Source organism: Euprymna scolopes, chromosome 10, assembly GCF_053919585.1.
Source record: "Euprymna scolopes isolate OS-2025 chromosome 10, ASM5391958v1, whole genome shotgun sequence".
Taxonomy (NCBI): domain Eukaryota; kingdom Metazoa; phylum Mollusca; class Cephalopoda; order Sepiida; family Sepiolidae; genus Euprymna; species Euprymna scolopes.
The window spans coordinates 137,772,048-137,795,223 of record NC_136491.1 but is presented as its reverse complement, the minus strand read 5'-3'; the positions used below and the strand labels follow the sequence as shown (position 1 = coordinate 137,795,223).

The following is a 23,176-nucleotide window of genomic DNA, read 5'->3' as shown; positions in this document are numbered from 1 at the left end:
CTGCTGGCATTCCAATTATACTGCCCAAAGTTTCCACCAGAACTAGTCCCCATACTTAAAAAGCTGTTGTCTGCAAGAGAAATGCCTCCCAACACCCTAAAAAACCTCATCAGTATGCCCCGTAATTGAAAATTCAGATAATCAGTCACCTGGCTCTCAGTACAAACCAGACTCCCTTGCGTCATGAGTAAGTTACTGGAATCTTTGTTAAACAGAACTGGTCAACCACCTCAGCAAAAACAACCTACTCATTGACATGCAATATGGTTTGCATTCTGCTAGATCTACAGCTGATATGCTAACAGTAATATCCCACAGGATTAGTAAATATCTTGATAGAGGCTTCGTTTCTAGAACAATTAGTCTTGATAGGGTATGGCATTAAAGATCTACTACACAGAATCCCTAGCTAGGGAATAGCTGGAAATGTCTCAATTATTAAGTCATCCCTCTCTGATAGGTTTATAAGAGAAGTCATCGATAAGTAGAAATTAGCTCACAGTATTAATGCTAGCATCCCTCAGTGTTCTATCCTAGGCCCAACTCTCTTTCTGATATTCATCAACGATCTCCCAAATCACATCCTTAGATCATTCATAGACATTTATGCAAACAACACTATCTTCCAGGTTAGCCTCCCGAATTTGCTCTTAAACTTGGAAGTGGTAGAAAATAGATCTACCAAAAAAAGAAAAAAACAGAAGAAAGTTGACCCTAGATTTACTTTCAGCAGCAATGTAACTCTTGCTTCCCTCATTGTCTTTTAGTCCTCACATTCTGAGTGATGCGTCTTATAAAAGGAGAATTATTATCTTCTGAGTCAGAACCTAAGTAATTTTTTTTCTTTTAGCTCCTTACATCAGGCGGCTTTATGCCTTGTGTGGAGCGATTTCCATAAAAATAAATTCTTATTGCCTTTGCAACAGACATAAATAAAGCCATAAAAATTGAAATATTCTAATATATAACTAGTAATTTTTTTTTTTATGAATTTATCTACGAAAACCAATTATTGAATCTTTGAAGACATATTTATTTTTTGTATTCAGTTTAGCATGAAAAATTTTTTAGAATATAATTTGATACAGATATTCAAATAAGTTAACATTGAGTGTTTATAATTGGTTGCATTTTCTGAATATTTAATTAATTTTTTTTCTTTTTTTTTTCTAGCCGAGCTGCCCTCAGGTGATTACCCTCCACTTATCAGTAAGTATCTTTATTAAAATTTGAGTCAAAATGGAGGTTTGTCTGTTACAGATAGAATTCCTGTGCATATATAAGATACAAGCATAGTTTTCAGTAATTTGGAAAAGTGAATCAAATATTGACCAAGAGAATCCTTTAAATCCTTGAGATATAATGAAACATGATTTATTTATTTTATATTTTGGAGTAGAAAGCCTTATATATAAAAAAAATGATCTAAAAAGAGATGGCAAAAGAAATAACTCTAGCGTAGAGAAAAGAAAATTACACAATTGCGGATATTAAATGTAGTTGTTGCAAGCAAAAATTAGCATCGATCCAGTCAGAAAAACTTTGAACTGTAAATAATTTCAAGTAAAGAATGATTGTATTCATTCAATCAGCAATGGTCCTCTTTACATGTCAAGATGAAAAGCTATGACTGAAAATTCCGATTCAATATATTTTATGTATGCCAAAAATATATTTTATATATGCCAAAAATATTGCAACAATATTATTTGAATTGTTCAAACTACTAATCTCCTCTCGTAAGAATGGCACCCAAGAAAGAGGAGAACAATAGTTGGAACAATCCAAAACATATGATTAATCCTCATCTCGAAATATTAAGGAACATAACAGATGCGATCCTCCATTATACAAAATGGAAACAATTCGATGCTCTTTCCATTTTATAAATCCATCAGATATTTTGAATTCTAATGACTATGGTTTTCTTGGAAAAAAAACAAAAACCCATTGTTTCCACGATTTACTAATAAGAGCCGTGTCAAGATAGATCTGAAGGAGGTCAAAGGTTAAAGCAGCCGAAACGTTGTGAAAATGGCAACCATAATGAGAACAGTAGTCGGAACAATCGAAATAATACACATATTATCAATCCTCATCTCAAGAATTCAAAAATATCAAAACCCATTGTTTTTAATTCTATATCTTCAACAATGCATGCCCTGCCATTGTGCTCGGTCGCCACATGTGTGAAGTTGGAGGATCAAATCGCCATTTTAGAATCATTTCTAGTGTCCAAATCGAACTACCCTTAAGTTGACAAAGTACAAAATCATCTTCACAATCTAGTGGCAGGGGTTGATATCTTCTGTTCTCTTCTCTACATTCTCTTTCTCACAGAAAAGATGTTGTTAATCTCTACTTTATTATTGCTTTCATTGAACGAAGATCCAATTTCTTGTTTTTCACCAAGAACTCATTTTTACTATAACTGTGCTTAGCATCAAATGGAATTTCCATGAATATTTTCTTGCCCAAAACTTTTCATCTGTGGAAGATGTCACCATGTGTTTGTTTTCTTGCAATCTACCGGAAAGATGTTTAATGATAAATATATTTTAATTATTTTTAGAAAATAATTAGAAGATAATTTTATGTTTAGTGTATGACCAGGCCGTCCCTCTAAAATTGCCAACCCTAACACTAAATAATAAATATATTTAATATTTTAATTTTTTTAGAAAATAATTAGAAGGTAATTATTTTTAGAAAGGGAAAGTCAAAATGAAATAAGTTTATTTGACATGATCAACTTTTAATATTGCACTAGAGAGGCGGTGTAATATTAAAAATTAGTTATATTAAATTAATTTATTAGGGACTTTCCTCCCAGACAGTTTTGAAAAGTTGACATGATGAGTTTAGACCATGTTAAATGCTCAGAGAAAGCGAGTAAGAGAGGGGTATTTCAGATGTAAAAAAAAAAAATAAATGAATTTAAAAAAAAAAACCGAAAAAATAAGTCCTTCCACCGGTAGTTTTTTTTTTTTTTTTTTTTCTCCATCTGAAAACACTTTTCTCTCTGAATACTTAACATGGTCCAAACTCATCACGTCACCTTTTCAAAACTGTCTGAAAGGAAAGTTCCTTACTTTTTATCTCCATGCAAAACAATGCTCATTTGCATAAGTGGACTCTTAGCATAACACACACACACAAAAAAATATTTTAAACCCTTATAGGGACGCAAGTAAATAGTAACATGTGATTTTACTTGTTTTAAATTTTTATACAAATTAAAGGTAAAAACTTTACTGGAGAGTTGGAACAGAAGTTGGACAATCACCGAATGATTAGACTTCTGCAGTTAACACACACAAACACAACTTTACAACACTGCAGTATTAAAAACGTAAACATGAATTTTAGGTTTACTTTCAGCAGTCGCATAGCTCTCGCTTCCCTTATTTTGTCTATTAGTCCTCACATTCCATGAGTGATGTTTCTGACAAAGAAGCAAGAATTGCTGGTTTCTGGGTCGGAATTTATTTCATCAAACACTTATCATTCACAAGTGTTTGACCTTGATGTAGTATTGTTTTTGCTTTTTCTTAGCTCCTTACATCAAGTGGTTTCATGCATTGTCTGGAGCAATTTCCATTAAAAAAAATATAACTTTTGATAATGAAGTATTTTTAGCTTTTCAATCTCAGTAATAACATTCTTGTGTGTGTGTGTGTGTGTGTGTGTGTGTGTGTGTGTGTGTGTGTGTGTGTGTGTGTGTGTCCGTTCTTACTAATAATTATTGTTCTGGGATTGATAACTGTTGACACAAACAAATGAATAATTAACATTCCTGCCGAGGGTGGTGGACACTTTAGTAAAATACCTTCTCCTTCTATCTCAATCAATTGGCATAATAGACTTTTGTGCAATTAACGCATAATCTTAATTAGCGAGTCAAAATAGAAATAAGTTATGCCTAATCGAAAATGTATATTTGTTTTTATCGCCAAACGAAATCTTGCTACGCATACATACACACACGTGTAACAGTGGTCACTGACAAAGCTTTCGTTTTGCAAAAATTAGCTGACTTCAACTTCAAAAAATGATGTTCGCTTTTTCTATTTTTTTTTTTTTTTTTTTTTTTTTTTTTTGTGGAAATCGCTCCAGACAAGGCATGGAGTCACTTGATGTAAGGAGCTAAAACAAATATTACTTCAAGGTCAAAAACTTGCCAACGATAAGTAAGGATAGAATAGACCCAGAAAACAGCAATTTTTCCCTCTTTGTCAAAAACATCACTCATGGAATGTAAGGATTAAAAGACAAAAACAAGTTATGCTGCTGCTGAAAAGCAAACCCAAAATTCACTTTCTGAAAACAAAAAATAATTACCACTTCCTTTATGCTTAGTGTAAGACCAGGCCGTCCCTCTCAAATTGCCAACCCTAACACTGCTGTTTCATAGTTTTCTAATAGTTGCCATTTTTTTTTTCCTACTTTTTCTGGTCATAACGTCTTGGTGATTGCCATTGGCCCAAGCACTGCCTTACAAGTATTAAAATCAAATAAAACAATACAAACTTACAAAAGAAAACACAACTCCATAAATTGTGTATAAATCGCTTGTGTGATAAAGGAGTCCAAATGTTGTATGTCTATCAAGGCATCTTTGTCATTAGTTCATCTGCTAAAGCTCTGTCTGATCTAACTCCAATCTCTCTGGACTGCTAACCATCACCAATTGTCCCAAACTAACTCTTGACTCAAAATTGAAAATCCTATGGTCGATCTTTTGTCTAAGAGTGACTGATGTGGAAAACACCTGCCCTCTGTGCCATTCCTAGCTGACTATTTGAAAACTGACCTTCAACCGGGAGGCATCTGTCTTTAGATGTCAAAAGATCTTGGCCCCCTTCCTTCCCATCATCATTTTACTCATCTAACTTAAATTTTTGTTTTGCTAATAAATCATTTTTTCTGTAGTTGGGGGTCTTTGTCGTTAGTTTATCATTTCATCTGCTAATGCTCTTCCCAATCTGACTCCAATCTCTCTTAGGAACCTCTGGGCTGCCAACCATCATTCACAGTCCCTAACTGGAAACTATTCATAAACTAACTTTCTACTTCAAGCCTCCCAAAACGGCTCTTTTACAGTGAACTGTCCAAAGGAAAAATACCTGCAGGAGGACAGCAGAAATGGTTAAAGGATAATCTGAAGATCTCCCTCAAACAGTTTGGTTTGTATCATAACACATGGTAAAAACTAATCCTAGACAGATGTGCTGCAACTCACAAAAGGATTAATTGCTGAATCCGCATGCAATGAAGAACGCAAGAGGAAATGTGACATTAGAAAAGACAGCAGTCAGCATCTCTGCTACAGAATGTCCAACATGCAAGAAATACTCGAGCTCGAATCTGTCTAACAAAGTCATCTCCAAACCCACAGAACAGTTGCATGATCGCAGTCATCTTCACAAGTGATCGGCGAACATCAACGGTCCCAAATTGGAAACTGCCCATAAACTAACTTTTGACTTAAAATTCGAAATCCAATGGCCGATCTTTTTTCTAAGAGACTGATAGGCAGAAAATACTTGCCCCCTTTGCTATTTCTTGCTATTTGGAAACTGACCCTTGACATGTTGCAAGAGTTCAAAAGCTTGACACTCTTCCTTGCATTGTCAGAAGCAATCTTTATTTACTTTTTGATCTATGCTGTTGGTTGGCTGTTTATTTGATGATGTATGCTGTTGGTTGGCTGTTTATTTGATGATGTATGCTGTTGGTTGGCTGTTTATTTGATGATGTATGCTGTTGGTTGGCTGTTTATTTGATGATGTATGCTGTTGGTTGGCTGTTTATTTGATGATGTATGCTGTTGGTTGGCTGTTTATTTGATGATGTATGCTGTTGGTTGGCTGTTTATTTGATGATGTATGCTGTTGGTTGGCTGTTTACTTTTGATATTTTCTGATTGGTTGTTTATTTTGTTCTCATTCCATTTTGATTACTAAATAGACAAAAATAAACAGCAATTCATCCATCTTTTCTGCACTGCATATTTTTTTCTTTTTACTGCTTCTCTTTCTTCTACATGATTTTCTAATGAATGTCTCTTGTCAAAAGATAACATTGTGTAACAAAGCATTCTATATATTTTTAGGTTGTGACCAAATGTAAAATTGTCTTTGTTTTTATATATTGTTTTTATTTTGTTTTTACTGATTGCATTGGAAAAGCTGGTTTGCTGTGATTCAGAGTAAACGTATAAAACAATAAGTATTTTGTCTCCCAATTAATGTATCTGTTGAAACGGCAATTGTATTGATAATGTACAAAAATCATAACATGTTTTACTTATGTCCATTCTTTGATTTTAATTATTAGATAATAATTAAACAATAACAAAAAAGAACAGTTCGATAAAAGTTTTAGTTGGAGATTTTTTTAAATATTTCTTTTCAGCTGACTATCCAACATTTTTTTTTTTTTTTAAGGAAATCACTTCAGACAAGGCATGAAGCCACTTGATTTAAGAGCTAAAAAACAATAAAATACTTCAAATTCAAAAACTCGCCAACGATAAGTGTTAGATGTATAGATTCTGACCAAAAAAAAAAACAGCAATTTTGTCAGAAACATCGTCCATGGAATGTGGGGATTGAAGGAAAAATATGGGAAGCAAGAATTACGAGGCTGCCGAAAGTAAAGACAAATCCTCTTTCTACTCTTCTGACTGTTGACCACACAAGTAATTAAGTAATAATCTATTATATATAAAAGGCAAAATGTGTGTTAGTATGTGCACATTTTTTGTATGTTCGACAAAGACTTTTGGGGGAGGGGGCGGTCACTGTTTCTTAGAACTTTTTATATACTACCTAGATTATAATATCTACGATTTATGAAACGAGGTCGTGTGTATCTTTTATTTGGGCGACTTTTACACACTATTTTCACGATATTTATTACTCTCCGTGTGTTTGTGTGGCGTTTCCGTATAAATAAAGTGAAACTGAATCCGTAGCAAACGAAACTCCCTGGTACTCATGCCAGGAGGTCTAGAAAAGCAATGAGCTTTGATCAATGCATGGAAAACCTGTCATCTCGGACAATTGCTATTCATTTGAACACTCCCCTTTTTATGGGGAGCTGGTTTTCTCCAACATCTTGGGGAAACTGGCTTGCAGCCAAAGTTAAGTGCATGATTTCATTGCCCTATTACATGACATTTGACCTCATTAAATTTACGCACATGTCACTTAACTTTTTAATCGTTTAATTTTAACCATTCGGAGTTCTGCTGCCCTCGTAGCGTCGTGGTAAGTTATCAGGCTATTCACCCCAAGGCTTTCTGAGCCTACCTTCCTACAAAAACTTTTTTTTTTTTGATTTTAGAAAAAAAAATTTTTTCTAAGGCTGGAGGTTGGTTGCTCAGTAGCCTTACTTTACCACCTCTCGACACCTAGGCAACGCCAGGTACCCATGCTAGTAAAAAAAGTTAAAAGAAAAAAAAATGAATAACAATGAGAAGTTTTGAGTCGGAATCAGGTTTTTGAAAAGATTTATTTTTGGTTGACTATTCAATTCTGACTGTTGACCAACGAGGGAGGAGTATGGATATTGTCTGTTTCTATTTGGTTCCTGAGGTAATAGTTAAAGATATTTTCTCTTTCCTTTGGCAGAATTGCTAGAACATATTTTTGAAGAAATACAAGAAAGATGATTTAGTCTTGAGCTATATTTTATTTTAACTTCTCGAGTGTATAGGCATTCATACAATAGAAAAATGATAAAAAATAAAGAAATCATTCTAGCATAGAAAAAAGAAAATTATCCAACTGCGAATAATAAATGTAGTCGATACAAGAAAAAATTCTCAACATTAATCTATAAAAAAAATAATTTTGGAATCTTAAGTAGGACGACCCCTAGTGTTTTGTGGTATTATGATGGATGAGAACTCTAGCTAGCATTAGCATTGACAATCAGATGTACAATGACAAGGATGACCATATAGCCGTCTCCCCAAATTTTTGATTGACCTTGTGCTTAATTTTGTTTTGTGAACATTTCATTTATCAAATAAAAAATATATAAATCAATCCAATCAGAAACTTTTCCAGGTAAATAATGGTAATATTATTCTAATCAGGATTAGCAGAGCACAGTTATCTTGTGTCCAGACAAAAAAAGCTTTGATTGAAAATTCATATTCAGTATATTTCATACAGCAATTTTGATACCTGATTGGGTTGTTCTTATCACCCCTTGGCTATAAATATAATCATTCAAATATTTGTGATCATACCCAACATTATTATGCTAAAAAATCTTGTAATATAACTATATAGATATCTCTCTTTCCTTAACTTTATTTTTTCTGGCTGCACCATTACCCCATATACCACCCTCTGGTGTTCAAGCAATCTATGATGATCTTTTTCCACTATTAAAAAAGGATTCAAAGTCAGATTTCATTTGTTATGTCACATGATTAAATTAACCAATCAGATTCAATTCTGATAGGTGAAGTTTAGTTTATATGCTGCCCACCATACTTATTGGCCACATGCATTTGAAAAATTATATCTGCATGCCAAAGGCATAGCGACTGCAAATAGATTCATAAGAGGATTACTAAGAAATGAATACAAATTGTCTCATTGATTCAATTCTTTGATAATGTTAAGTAGTCTCCACCCTTCTAAGACAGATACATAAGATTATGGAAATTTATCTACGTTTCTCTTTTATATAATCTATATATCTATAAAAGTGAAAATGTGTGTGAGGACACTTCTCAACCTATATACTAAACAAATTTTTGAACTACAGACTTGAAATTTGGTATATAGGGTATTCAGACACATGGAAAACTTTTTAATCGGTTTTCATCCGGCAAAATGGGCTGCTAAGAGATCAAAATTGAAAAATTGGTACTTAGGGGTCATTGGATTTTTATGTTTGCCAACTGTTTCACGACTGCGCATCGCAAATCGTTCTCATTATGCTAAGTAGGTTTAAAAACACTTTTCAGAAATCATATCAAGCTGGCTTAATGGTTATTATACTTGACCCATTGTCTTTAGGTTTTTGTTTTGATCTCAGCTAAAGTATTTTTTTATTTTACGTACAAGAAGTGAACTGTTTAGAAAAAACAATACTTGCATACACGTCTCCGTTTCTTTCAGTTTTCTTTTTTTTTTTTTTTTTTTCAAAGAAATTTAACATTACATTTAATATCTGGCAACACTGGGTACATCTGGTAATCTATGAAGTTGAGTTTTTTTTTGTTTTTTTTCTTGGTCTGACATTGATATTAAAAGCCTACTTTTTCTATTCAAAAATTAAAATGAACTTAATATATTCAATCATAACTATGCGACCGACTACATAAAGATTAAGTAATTTGCATATTCCTATGAAAAACCAGCGTTAATTATTCATTTTTTTTTTCTGGTTTCTTATTAGATGATTGGTTTCATTTCACTATTATGATGAATTCTATTTATGCATAGTGTCTACATTCTGCATAATTGCATAGAATTTAAGATGAAAATGGTCTAACACATGGAAATATATATATAACCTTATAGGTGTTTGTGTGTGTGTGTGTTTGAAAAGTCTCTACCAAAATCCTTTCAGAATGTTTGGTCTGCAGAGTTAAAATTTGATATATAGGTTATTTGGACTTGTAGCACACTTTCGATTTGGTTTTTAACCATCAAAAATTGCTGCTAAGGGGTCAAAATTGAAAGCAAAACAGTTGACCTTGGCTAGAGTAGTCAACTAAACCTGTTTACATACACAAATCTATATTCATATGCTAAACAATATTTTTTTTAACTATATGCATATGGGCATGATTCAGATGCTAAGGAATGAGGCTAGAGAGTTGTATGTTTTGGTTTCAATTCTAGCTATATTAGGCCCAATATAATAATATTGACAATTGACTCTATGATAATAAATATGTAATCTACGTTAATTAAAATACTCTTTAAGCATATCTTACAACTGCGCAATGCCAGGCAGCCTGCTTGTTTTTTATTAAATAAAAATTTGATTTTTTATATGTATACTAGAAACTCCAGGTTTAAATAATTTATCTGCAATTTATAAGGGTTGTTCCAAAAGTAAAGTCTATTGATTTATTTATTGGTTCCCCCAGCAAAAGAAGGGTGGACCTGTAAATTCACCCTTGTCTGTTCGTTTGTTTGCATTTTTCTCAATAACTACGCATTGAAATTCTTTGAAGTTTTGCACAAACATAAAACATGATACGAGTAAAAAAAGTAACAGAATGGATTTTCTGGGAAAACTCTAGTTGCCCTCTCTAGGAGTGCCTTTTGGGTTAAAATGGCTAAAATTGACACTTTTGTGCTTATTTAAAAAAAATTGATGCCTTGAATTTTTGTAAAACTTTCTGAAAAGTTGTAACTAACTGATTTCTATGCAATTTTGTTTTGTTTATACTTCACGATAACTCCTGGGTGTGCCCCAGGAGCTGTTTTAGGGCTAATAAAAACTCCATTTTGGGGAATATTTTATCATATTTATCCAAAATTTCCTGTGTATATCTAGCAGTTTTGCATGGTGCTGAACTCAACTTTAAATATGTTAAGGCCTTGGGAACTTCTGGGACAAAATGGAGGAGGGGGGGGGGGCAAATGATGGACTTAGTCATTTCTTTTTTGCATGGTGCAGAACTCAAATTTACATATGTTAAGGCCTAAAACTGCGCCGCTTGTTCATTTTCACATTGATGTCCCCTGGGAACTTTTGGGGCTTAATGAGGGAGGAGGCAAATGCTGAACTTAGTTATTTTTTTTTTTTTTTTTTATACCTCGTTCACTGTGCACTCACGGGGGACCATGCATGCTTCATTTCTTTTTTTAAGTTTAAGAGATATGAAGACAGAAGTGATACCATTTATAACAGGTGATCTTTTGTGCTCCAGAACTTATTTTTCTACATAGTCACTACCATTTTCAATATACTTTTTTTTCAGAGATTCAATGCTGCATCTCTGCTTCCGACGCGCATCCACATGACAGGGGTTGCTTTCTTAGAATCTCACGCCGTCAAAACAGTTGAAACTTCAGATCATCAATGCATAAGAATCAGTAATTTGCAATTCCCTCTGATCCATTCAGACGGAATGAAAAATAGGAGCCATTATTTTTTAAACGCCCCTAAGATTTTCTATAATGTGATATGTAAAGTAGGTAACGTTTTTAATGTAGATTTCCTTTGAATAAAGAGTATAATAGAGAAATTATGACGAAATGAGTGTATATAATGTTTTTCAGTATTTGTTGAAACAGTGTACCTTTTGTGTATATTAATCAAATTGTGAACAAATAAAACTTTATCTCTCTCTTCCTCTCTTTCCCTCTCTCTCTCTCTATACTTTTCAAGGATGCGATATAGGCAAAATAGTTCCGCTTATTTTCTTTTCCTTATAAGGGAAATGGTTTCCATGTTTTATTGTTAAAGTGTTTTTTATTCAACAAGTCTGAAGAAAGGCTGTTCTTGTGAAAATTTTCAAACAACATAATGTTTGAATTTGTCCGATTAGTCTTGAAACAATTGTAACTAACGATGAAATACACTATTTGTTGCTATCAACCTATTCTTTGAAGTCTTGGTTTTTGTTAAAACGATATATGAATGTTCAATTATGAAATATGATAATTTTGTAGCTTACAATTTAAGTCATCTCTTTTTGGCTTAAAATTTATTGGTATATGAACGATTACTGAATTCTATAAGCCCAGTAAAATTCTGAATACTACAAATAAGACATATATATAACCTTATCTGTCTGTTTGAGAAACGGTCTCTTCCAAACTAATCAATTTTTGGTCTACGGACTTGAAACTTGGTATATTTGAGATTTGGACCTGTGGAACTAATTTGATTTGACCTTTGTTTGTTTTTTTTTATTTTTGAAATCACTAATGTATATTGGGTCCAATATAATAATCAATAAAGAATTGGCTCTGTAATAATAAATACGAAATCTGCATAAATGAAAATATAATATTTAAATGTATTTTACGACCAAGCAACAGCTGGCAACGGGCTATGTTTTTTTGTTTTTTTTTACATGAGTGTCACCACTTATCAAGGCCCAGAGGCCACTCGAGGATAAGGGTTAATAGGTATACATTAGTCATTGTGATTTTAGCATAGTAAACAGTGGGAATTTTGTAACTTGGATTACTTAGGGGGACGATTCAATTAGAACTTGTTCACATTGGACTTTTTCTTTTTTTTCTTTCTTTTTTTTTTTTTTTTCATAGGTATCAACACATTATCAAGGCCAAGAGGCCACTCAAGGATAAGGGTTAAAGAGTGTACAATAGAAATTGGACAATATAATAATCATTAGTAATGAAAATTTGTTAAATTTGATAACTTATATGGAACGGCTCATCAAGAACTTATTTACGTTAGACTTGAAGACAACCATATTGTAGTCAGCCGGAAAGCAGGAAAACAGAAGACAATTCCACAGGCGTGCAGTTCTAATAAAAAAGCTTTGTTCATGGAATCTACGTTTAGGTTTAGGCACAGATAAAGAGTGGGGGGAATTATTGATAGTGTTTACAGCTAGACGAGTGTTTCTTGTGAAAGTTTGGCGAGGGGGGGGACCATAGATTGAAGCTCAGTCGAACACTTTCCATGAAAATAACGATACATCAGAGACAAACTCGCAACATCTCTTCTGTGAGATAGAGGTTGCAAGGAAGAGAAAAGGACATCTCCTATGAGGCTACGAAGTCTATTTTGAACTCTATCAAGGCAGGACAAGTCCTTTCTAGCAGCTCCTGCCCAGATGTGGCAACAGTATTCCATCCTTGGATGTACCTGGCTCTTATATAGATAGAGAATTGCATCAGCAGTGAGATATCTACTGGATCGATAGAAAGATCCCACCATTTTTCCAGCGGCCTTGGCAACAGATTTGATGTACGTGTTCCATTTAAGATCAGGAGTAATGGTCAAGCCCAGAAGCTTGTCAAAACTAAGGCCTCCTGAAGACGAGAGCCATTCATTTCAATTGATGCCAGATGGGGGTCAGAATGTTGATGATGTAAAGAGAGAAGCTTGGTTTTAGATGCATTAAAAGTAACCAACCACTCCTTTCCTCATTGTACTACATGCTCAAGATCAGAGGAGAGAGAATTGGAGAGAACTTGGTCGTTTACTGTCTTAGATGTGCTACCATAAATGGTAGTGTCGTCAGCATAAATGTCTACAAATGATGTAAGGATGTGATTTGGAAGATCATTAATGTAGATCAGGAAAAGAGTTGGCCCCAGGATGGACCCCTGAGGGACACCGGCATTAATACTGTGGGCTTCTGATTTTTGCCCCTCAACTACTACTCTTATGAACCTATCAGAAAGAAATGATTTAATAATTGAGAAGACATTTCCAGCTATACCATAGCTAGAGATCTTATGAAGTAAACCTTTATGCCATACCCTATCAAAGGCCTTAGATATGTCAAGAGCAATTGCCCTAGAAAGGTTGCCTCCGTCGAGAGATTTGCTAATCCTATGAGATATAACTGTAAGCACATCTGCTGTAGATCTAGCAGAACGGAAACCATATTGAGTGTCACTAAGAAGGTTATTTTTGTTGAGATGGTTGATTACTTCTGTATTTAACACAGATTCCAGCAACTTACTCATGACGCACAGGAGACTTATTGGCCTGTACTGAGAGGGGGATGAGCGATCACCTGAATTCTTAAATACAGGGCATACTGATGAAATTTTCCAGGGAGATGGGAAACTATTCTCCTTAAGACAACGTTTAAATAGTTTTGTAAGTATAGGCGCTGGGCGCTAGTTCAGGTTGAAGTTTTTTGAGTACTATAATTGGAATACCGTCCGGGCCAGTTGCTTTGAGACTTGAGGGTATAAATATTCAAATTCAATATTTATACCCTCAAGTCTCAAAACTTTTTAATATTTTATAAACAGCAAAGAAAACATAATTTAAGTTAAATATATCGCAGACCTAGCACTTGCATAAGTTGATTTAAATTGTGAAATAGAAAGCAGAACAGCTATTAAATTCATGGCTCTCTCATAGTACCACTTCCAAATAACGAAATGTTGACACAATCTAGTTACTATTTCAGTAATATATAAAATTAAAAAATATAATATACATATGTACAGGGTTTACATTGCGAGTGGTGACTAGAAATAATAAAATATTTATCATTTGACGATTGTGTATTTTTTTTTTTTCACTGACAATCTTCCGAAGCTCATTATTGGGTAAAAAATGTCTTAATCTTTTTATTTTATTTTTTTTAATAACATCTGCAAACAAAATTATTTAAACAAGTTTTAAAAGAACAATGTACCTTTTTTTTTTTTTTTTAACAAAAACGGTTTAAAAAAAAACATCTGAAAAAAGTCTCAGTATAAAATTTGGTGTATATTTAGAATTACACTTACTAAAAAAAAAATAAAGAAAAATCTTTATGATGTACACTACATACATTAGTGATTTCAAAAAAAAAACAAACAAAAAAAACAAAGATCAAATCAAATTAGTTCCACAGGTCCAAATCGTCACAGAATGAAAATGTCATATTCCAAAAAATCACCTGGGTCTGGCTAGTAACTTTTCTATTTGGCTAGTAAACTAAAATATTTAGTTGTCAGAGGTCAACTAAATATAAATTTGTCCATAGAACCCCCCCCCCACATCTATTATTATATAAAAGTCAGTTTGTACGTGTGTGTGCGCGCGCGAGACAGTTACTTTCTCATAGGTTCTGATACGACCGAGCTTAGCTTTTGCAAATTTCACACAAACATAACTTATTGGATGAATTTTTGTACAAAACCTAAGAACACAGCCAGACATAAATCATCTTTGTGTGAAATTGTAAAAGATGGGCTTATTATTTTGGAACCTATGAGGAAGGAACACGAACACACACACAGTGACTTTTCTATAATGGTGGAGATAATAGATGCGCATGCATATACACATACATGTAGTCACCGTCAACATAGACAAATTTTTTTCTGTAGTTGAAATAATAGACAAATCTAAAGTTATGCAAAGGAACATTTTTACCCGAAGATGTTTTATATTACATAAATTTACCATTCGTATAAACACAAACTTCTTGAAACCTAATATTATGAGGTCATAGAGAAGTTGAGTCACTGATTTAGATTTGAGATGATATTGACTTTTTTTTTTTTTTTTTTAAATCCATTTGAAAACTTATTTTTGGGGTAGGGAGGGGGACGGAAAAAAATAAAGTGATTGATCTGAGTTTCGGTAAAATTTTCTGGCTTTATGGACAAAAGCGTAAGTTTGGCTGCCATCTTTCTCCTGGCAGAATTGGCAGCTTAATGCCCATCTGGAATCTTTCCAGATGTACAGATTTTATGCCAGCCATTTTATCAGCTGAGCACTTCTCAGAAAAGAGCATCAAAAAATCATTATTATTCGTAATAGTAGTAGTATTTAATGACTTCATAGTTGAACCACTAAACAAGAACACAATAGCAGTTTTTATTAGGCCTCTATTTTCTTTTTTTTCAATTCCTGTTTACCCCCCTCCCTTACCTCCTCACTCCCACTCTGCATAACTTTCATTTTTGATGCTACTATATAGAACCTCTAGAGACACTACCCCCTCCGTCCCCACCCACGCACCTGTTCCAGGTCATTATTACTCATTGAGGAAAAATTATTTTCTTTTTCATATTTTGCATACTAGAATTTTCTCGGCCATAGCTATCTACTACTTCTGTTACCATATTTGTACCTAATCACACTTATTTCTTGTTTGCATATTCAATATCTTTGAATAAAAGAACAGCTATTCTAAAGTTTCAGACAATTTATTATATGTCCCTCCAAATATTTGAAGCGACTTAGCTTTTTTAAAGGGGCAGGGTAGAGTCCCCCCCCCTTTATTTTGTTATTAATAAGAAGTTAGATTTTTACTCTAGCGTTGTGATTTTTTTTTTTTTTTAATTGTCAGCTTTTTACGCCCAAATCTACAAACTGTTATGATCATCAGTTTGCCACTTGCTCAAGTGATGTTTTTTGGTTTTTTTTTTTACTTCTAAAATCGGTATCCCTGTTCTTATCTGGGCTTGAACGCTAAGGACTTGCAGCAATAGTAAAGACTAGCAGGCCGCCTGGCATTGCCCGGCTGTAAAAACACGTTTAAATATGATTGATGCAGATCTCATATTTATTATATTTGATTGGACCCAATATATAGTAAGTAAAAACTTTTTAAAAAGTGACTTGTGTGCCACCACCGAAAATTGAAACCAAAAAGTTTAAGTTGCGATTTACTTTTTCCTTTGATGTTAATGCCTAAGCTCTGAAGACTTGTTTGCTGTAAGGATAAAAAATTAAAATATGAACCAATAGTAATACGTTACGCATGCATATTCGTAATAATGTCGTTTGACCTTCACCTGGCAAATTCCATTGACCTTCACCTGGCAAATTCCATTTTTTTAATTTACACACTTTTGCACCAATTTTCTCAGGCTAAAACCCAAATATAAAGGTTTGTGTGGGGTTGAATACCCTATATATTAAGTTTCATGTCTGGAGATCAAAAACTGACAGGAGTTTGGTAGGCAAAATATTTTAAACAAATATATATATATATATATATATATGTAGAAAAAGGTTTGTGTTTACTATAAGCTTTTTACGCAAATATTACGCAAGTATAAATCATGTAGAATATCTGCATGAATATAATTACACGTAATAGTTAACTAAAGATGATCATCCCATAAGAAAACTGAAAAAAAAAAAAAAAACTAATAGAAAATTAGTTAAAATGAACGTTTAAAAGAATATGCAAATTAGCTTGATCTTTTGCAGATAAATGCAATTCCACGACCCATATATAAAAATGTTGTATTTTCGTTTTTAAATAAATAGAAATAAGGTTTTTAATATGCATATCAGTACAGAAAAAAAAACAACAAATTTATAGGAGCATAAATTTAATTGTAAGAAAGCTGGTATGAGCGCAGTGAAAAATGAGGCCACCATTCACCCATGTATGGAGTATTGTCATGTTTGGGCTGGTGCATCTGCCACTAGTCTCTCACTCCTAGACAAGGTTCAAAAGAGAGTTGCCAACCTAATAGGTCCTGAACTGTCATCTAAGCTTCAGCCTCTGTCCCATCGACGAAATGTAGCATCCCTCTGCCTGTTCTACAAATATTTTAATGGTGAATGCTCTGACGAACTGCAAGCACTTGTACTCTCTCGACGTAAATACTCCCAACAAACCCGACATGCAGCAAAATCCCACCCCAACATATAGCAGAGCAGAAAGAGACTTTTAAGCTGGTGTCGATACGAGGAGAAAGAAAAAATGTAATATATGACTTGTGTTAAAAAAGAAAGAAAAGGTGGGTCAGATTTACTTATTTTTGTCTGTTTATTTCTTTTCGACTGCCGGACGGCATGGAGCTCCAAGAGAGGTTTGAACTGTAATGAACACGGTGTGAGCGTAATGGCCGCATTACATAATTTCACTGGAGCAAGTCTTAGTTCAAAGCTGGCTAATATTTTATTAACATACAAAAAGAAATAAATTGCTTTCTGAATCATCTTCTGTTACATATAGGGAAGTTATCTGTGTTTAGTTTAGCTAAATGTAAAACACTACACAGGGCACACCCAAAAAGTTAAACAAAACAAATTATGCTGGATGGGGGTACAAGGTCTGTATTAAATGTTTTAACGAAAGCTTTCTCATCGCTTTAAATTTCCTTTGCATTTGTTACCTCTGTGTAAACATGCGTTGGGCTGCATGTTTAATAGTGCATACGAATGGCAGACATTGCAGTTAATAGATGCTCAGTCAAGAGAAAAGGAAGTGGGGACAATGAATTGAAAATATCTACTGGTGGAGTCTGCCCACTCAAAAGATGTTTTTTTTTTTTTTTTTTTTTTTTTTGTATTTTTTTGCTTTGTCGGCCTACTCAAAAGATGTTTTGTTTTTTTTGCTATAAAATAAGCACCTCATTAAATGGGGATCATTGAGATCAACTTATTTAAGAAAGATAATATCTAAGAATATTAGCAGATACTCCACTTTGAATGGACATTATCTTGCTGTTATCTGAGTGATCAAATGGTAACCACTAATAAAGGCCAGAATCTTTCAGAGGTTAAGATTCCATGATATGGTGGTCAGTTAATTCAATGTTCCTCTTCAGGTAGGGTGAGCTTTTGGGCCTCTTAGCTATGAGATAATGTTAATAGGACTTGTTTATTTGTTTGATCTGGCAAAAATCTCATTTTACAAGCCTGCTGTTCAACCTAAGAAACCACGTACAACTCCAAAAAGAGAAACATCTGTTATTTGTTTATAAACTGGGTTTGTGGTTTTGCTTGGGATGAGAATTCTTTGTTGGAGTATGACGAAATCAACCAACTACCTTGGACTGGCACAATGAGTGGGATGACGTACATAGTTTTAATGGTATACTTTCAGTCTTTGTAGCTTTTCAAATTTTAAGTTTTAAAAAATAGGCGGTTTTACTTTGGAATGGCCCTCATATAAACCCATAATACCAAATAAACTCTATATATAATAAAAAAAAAATAACAATGCAACAATAATTAAAAACACACACACACAAACTATATGTAGCAACCCCGATGTAGATTCACAAGCATAAGAGGGTTGCGCCAGGTGTTGTCCATTGGGGATTGAACTCGGAGCATTCCGCTTACTAGATGGAATTTTGTTATTTTGCATAATGACGAGAGTTCACCCATGCAAATAAGCATTCGTTTGAGATAAAAAGAGAAACTTTATTGTCAGCAGAGAAAAAAAGTTGGCATCATATCAGGTTATTCTATTGACAAAATCTGTGTTCAAAGTCAAACTTTTGAGAGTCGCCTTAGTTTGTTTCAAATTATTTCATTGATATTTGTTGGTTTTAGAGAATTGTTCATCTAATATATTAATACCATAGAACCTTTTTAACGTGTCACGATTTCCAGGTTATAAATTATTTGTTCAGGAGATCCTATTTATTAAAAAAAAGGAGGATAACATACTACAAACATTAAATTAGGATAAAGATACACTAATTTAATATTCTTAGTATGTTATCACCTTCTATTCTCCTTTTTAATAAATAGGATCTCCCGATCACTGAAAACACAATGAAAAAAAAAAAAAATAAATGATGTCACTTTTGGGCCATATGTGATTCTTGGTTTCCTGGCTAGGATCTAAAGGTAGTATCTGTCTAAAGATTGTATAATGATATGGGGTTTCCATTCACGCGGGGCATCCATACAATAGAAATATGTCACAGACTCCTAGAAGGATATTAGAGATAAACCGTAATAACCAGATTACATAATTACTTTTATAGTTTTAACAAAAGGGGCTATAATATCGCAGGGTCTACATTCACGCTGAACGTCCACAGAATGCCCAGCAGCAATATATTACATATTAGAGATGTCGCTGTAGAATTTCCACAGGTCCTGCTCATATAACATAAACTATCCTGCTATTTCCATAAGTAACAGTAATTCCTGTGGCATCCAGCGAAAACGTGGTAGTGCAGATGACCATTGTCTTGATAACAGACAAGAACATTGCTCCAGTTAGCACAGAACTATGAATAGATGGTGTCTTGGCAAAATACCCATCCCCTTGGAAGGGTTGGTGTTAGGAAGGCTATCCAGCTGTAAAAATACAGAACTTCCAACCATCGGACACAGGAGAAGATAGAGGCGTAAAACTAAGTAAAAAGTGCTTTATACAATTCCAGAGTTTTTATTTTCTTTTTTTTATTGGTCCCCCTTTGACAAAGGAGGGATTGAACCTAGTAATTCACTCCAGTGCATCCATTTATTTATTCACACTTTTCCTGATTAATCCTTGGATTATTTTGAAACGTTGCACAAACATTAATCATCATGAAAGTAATTTTTTTCACTTGTGGAGGGGGATCCCACTGGCTCGGCTTGTTTGTTTTTGTGCACATTTTCCACTTTCACTACTAATATGTAAACTACACAAACAACCCCCTCCCCCCAATTAACTAACTAAATTAGATGACTAAAAAATCAAATAAGTGTAAAATTTACATGCAAACCAAGCTAAAACGATCAAACTAGCAGCCAAATCATATACATACAATTGTTAAGCAACATCCTTGGCCTTCGAGCCAAGATCAAAGTGTAGTATCTATTCCGGCAGATACTGCAAGCTATGACTAGCTATGACTAGCAAAGCCCAGATGTGGGGGCAACCTCACATGCCTGACCTTTAACCAGCTCCCATTTCCCACCTCTCGGGAGCTGGTCCCCCCTTTCCCTTCCCCCTCCCTTCACTCCTCACATTAAAAATTGGCCTTGTGCCTAATTTGCTCGGTGGGGGAGCAAATAAATACCATCTGTTCCGGCAGATACTGCAAGCTATGACTAGCAAAGACCAGATGTGGGGGCAACCCCACATGCTTGACCTTTAACCAGCTCCCATTTCCCACCTCTCGGGAGCTGGTCCCCTTTTCCCCTTCCCCCTCCCTTCACTCCTCACATTAAAAATTGGCCTTGTGCCTAATTTGCTCGGTGGGGGAGCAAATAAATACCATCTGTTCCGGCAGATGCTGCACTTAAGATAATTTGTACCAGTCAATGGAGGGGAAACCCTCTATACTGGGACAATTATTATTTTTGGTAACCAGAGTGCCCCCTTTTGCCTACTTTTAGGGGAGCTGGTTTTTACCTCACATTAAAAACGGCCTTGTGCCTAATTTGCTCAGTGGGGGAGCAAATAAATACCATCTGTTCCGGCAGATGCTGCAGGCTATGACTAGCTATGACTAGCAAAAACCAGATGTGGGGGCAACCCCACATGCCTGACCATTAACCAGCTCCCATTTCCCACCTCTCGGGAGCTGGTCCCCTTTTTCCCTTCCCCCTCCCTTCACTCCTCACATTAAAAATCGGCCTTGTGCCTAATTTGCTCGGTGGGGGAGCAAATAAACACCATCTGTTCCGGCAGATACTGCAAGCTATGACTGGCTATGACTAGCAAAGACCAGATGTGGGGGCAACCCCACATGCCTGACCTTTAACCAGCTCCCATTTCCCACTTCTCGGGAGCTGGTCCCCTTTTTCCCTTCCCCCTCCCTTCACTCCTCACATTAAAAATTGGCCTTGTGCCTAATTTTCTCGGTGGGGGAGCAAATAAATACCATCTGTTCCGGCAGATACTGCAAGCAAAGACCCTATGTGGGGGCGACCCCACAGATAAGACCTTGGTCAATGTAGGGGCAGCCCTTCATACCAATAGTCACTATCCAGCTCCCCTACTCCCCGGGGAGTTGATCCCCATTTCCCCTTCACTCCTCACATTAAAGATCGGCCTTGTGCCTAATTTGCTCGGCGGGGGAGCAAATAAATACCATCTGTTCTTCAGATGCTGCACTTCAATTTCTTGTTCTGTCAGCGGAGGAGAAATCCTTTACGACTGAGACAATTTTTATTTTTGTTCCTTTTCTCCACATTAAAAAACGACCCTGGTGTCTAACTCTGTCCCGTGGGGAGACATTGTAAATAGGAACATCACTTCATGATATTATGGCATGCCAGCAGTATTCACCCTAGGTGGGTTGAACCAGATTCCTTCAAATGAGGAAGTTTCTAGAGAGTATCAAATTCACAAGCGGTCCCCAGTCACATGTATACTTAATGATAAGCACATGAAGTAACTCATGTAACATAAGTAATAGAAAATTAAAAACAAAAAATAAAAGCAGTTCAACTACATAAATTATAACATACCATGCCAGCCATTGCTTAAACAAAATAAAGCAATTAAACTGGCAATCGATTACAAATCAAACTTAATAACAACCATTTGTTGAAGTTAAATATCACTGCAAGTTGTGTTCTTATCAATAATTCTACACCTACTAAATAGACAGTTGTCTGTAGTATCGATGAATAAAAAATGTAAAAAGAAATAAACGTATGTTACATTCAACATAATCACTGTTGCAATTATGTTGCATATTGTTATTAGTAAATATGTATCGACATCTAGCTGTAATCGACTGCCAGTTTGTGTGTAACCATGGAGATCGATGAGAAATGAATTGAATTGTAGGATGGAGTAGGTGCTAATGTGATTGCAAGAATTAGGAGTTGATTGATTTTAGGGAACATCTGTCATTATAAACCAGCAGAGCGTTATCACTTTTTATAAAGAGAACAGTCTATTGATGTGCAGTGTGATAATTTATGGAAATCAAACCTGACTAGTGAGGGTTGAGGACATGCGTTGCATGGAGAGAAATATTGTTGACCAAGGAAAGAGCCTATCAGGCATGTGTTTAGTCTGATCAGTGAATTCTGACAGAGTTGAAGACATGCATTGCATGGAGAGAAATGCGATCTTGAATCCAAAGTGGCATTAACACTAGGTGGGTTGAACCATCTTCATTAGAAGCAGGAAGTTTCATGGAAGTATGAAATTCACAAGTGGTCTCCAGTCACATGTATATTCCCATCAGAGGACATGAATGTTTGTAGCTCTTGCAGGGAGGTGTTGATGTCCTCTTATATAGAGGGCCTAGTATTCCCAAATGGTCACCCATCTGGTACTGACCAGCCTCAGCATTGCTTAAATATTAATTACATGGAATGAGTGATTATCTATTTTATACCACATTCCTAACATAACTTTGTAAATAATATCGATATTAAATTTACAAAAAAGAAAAACACTTGCTCCATTTCAGGAACGCAGCATACATTTTGAATTCTAACGACTATGGTTCGTTAAAAAAAAAAAAAAAAGAAAGCTTTCTTTTCACATCACAAACGTTAAAATTTCACCGAATTGGCGTTTAAAGGAAAAAAAAATCATTCATTCCATGTCATAAACGCATTACACATTTAGAATTCTAACAGCTATGCTTCATTTGAAAGAAGAAAGTCTTTTCACATCACAAAATGCACCAAATATTTTCAAATATTGTACATGTATTTTATTTAATTAAATTGATCAACCCGAGGAAGTTTTAAAATAAAAGACGAAATATTAATGAATGTGTAAATAATTTGTGGTTTAAAATGCTACTAAAGGCAAAATAAGTTTCTCTTCTCTAATAAAGCACTTAAAAAATCAGTACAAACCTGTTTG

General features: G+C 34.7%; 1 protein-coding gene across 10 annotated transcripts in view; it reads left to right on the top strand.

Moving 5' to 3' along the window:
* Positions 1-23,176, top strand: part of LOC145286300 (uncharacterized) — a 408,045-nt gene that overhangs the window by 115,820 nt on the left and 269,049 nt on the right. For all 10 annotated transcript variants that reach the window (XM_080135169.1, XM_080135163.1, XM_080135168.1 and 7 more), the window contains exon 2: positions 1,174-1,209. The gene's annotated coding sequence lies outside the window, so the exon portion shown is untranslated. The remainder of the gene's footprint in view (positions 1-1,173; positions 1,210-23,176) is intronic.